Source organism: Triticum aestivum, chromosome 2D (genome assembly GCF_018294505.1).
Source record: "Triticum aestivum cultivar Chinese Spring chromosome 2D, IWGSC CS RefSeq v2.1, whole genome shotgun sequence".
NCBI lineage: Eukaryota > Viridiplantae > Streptophyta > Magnoliopsida > Poales > Poaceae > Triticum > Triticum aestivum.
Genome location: NC_057799.1, coordinates 204,496,377 through 204,498,016, shown reverse-complemented (window position 1 = coordinate 204,498,016; position 1,640 = coordinate 204,496,377).

The window sequence follows — 1,640 nt, the reverse complement described above, 5'->3', positions numbered from 1 at the left end:
CCATACTATACATCAAACAATCTCACATTTTATTTGAATTTGTGATAATGTGTGGCGTTTGCAGCTTACAACTAAATATCGAACAATCTAAACAATACTATATATCGAACATTCTCACATTTTATTTGAATTTGTGGTAATGTGTGGTGTTTGCAACTCACATCTAAATACTTGTAGGCGTAGGGGGCGGGGCACCATACATAATGTGATAAACACATTATGCATATGAGACATGGTTTAGATTATGAAGATCTAGCTAGAGCTAGAAATGTAATGTGATTTGAAATCAAAATAAAGTGGATTCAAAAAATCTAGTTCGAGTTCATATAGTACACATGATTCATATGTAACTCGAGACTAATCATGTGGTGTGCTATGAAGATAATACACAAACGATGGTTTAACTTGACAATAATGATGATTGTAGATCTTATTAAAACAGAGAAACGAATTCAAATGCTTTGACTTCACAACAATCATTACTGTAGATCTTATTCAAATAGAGAAACGAATTCAAATTTAGTTCATATTGAAGCGGTAGTATATACGTTTGGAATGCACTAAAACGTTCATTTGAGTAGTAGGTTGCATGCATTATACACGTAGCGAAATATTTTAATTGAACATAACATGAATTCAAAGTTTTGAATGACATTTGTAGTGCGCATTGATTTGGTACAGTACACGTTAGGCTTGTCCGGAAATTTCAACCCGCGCCTTGTTAGCCCGAAATATTTAAGATATATCTTTGTCTCGTTGTGCTCCGACAACTCCCTCCATCTCAACCCGCGCCTTGCTATTCCGAAATTACAACGCGCGCGAAAACTCCCACCTCCTGTGAAATCCCGACACGCGAAATGCCCGTGGTACCCCTGAACCGAAGGAACCGCCTCAAATCGGTGGGGGTACTTTCGTAACTTACCCCACATTTCGGACAAGCGCGTCTCTAAGCCATGGTTCCCCACTGCCATCCCATCCGCCCACCCATTCGTACACCGAGGCCGCAAAAACCCGCGACGAAACCCCACACCCTGCTCCGTCCGCCACCCAGCCGGAGCCTCTTCCCCGACGACGTCGTCCACAGCAACACCTCGACGTCCCTCATCCACCGTACCGAATGAGGATCCGTCGTCGATCTCATCGTCCCGCCGGTTCAGCCACCCCGTCCTCCACCTCCAAGGAGCTGCCCCGACGTTCCCCTCGTCTTTTGTGCCACCTCCATTCCCACACCGCCGTCTTCACCTGCACCACCGAAAGAGCATCATCATCACCGTTTCCTCGGATGAAGCTGCGGCCTAATCGGCGCCACCAAAGAGGTTGTACACTAATCGCCGCATTTTCTTCTTGATTCGATCTCACGGTGCTGCCGGCGCTCGGTCCCGAGCCGACACGGCGCGGCTCCATCCACGGCGGCGTCGCCGGCCACTTCCTCCACGGCGTCGCTCCCTCAGCGGCGACGTCCACATCAGTAGGAGCTGCTGTTGCTTTAGCTCTCGCTCGCGCTGCTGCTCTGCTCTTGCTCTCGGTCCCCTGCCTGGTCTGCTCTTGCTATTGCTCTTGCTCGCGCTGCTGCTCTCGCTCTTGCTTGCGATGCTGCTCCGATTTAGCTACACTTCAGTCGACTGAATCGACTTTTGGGT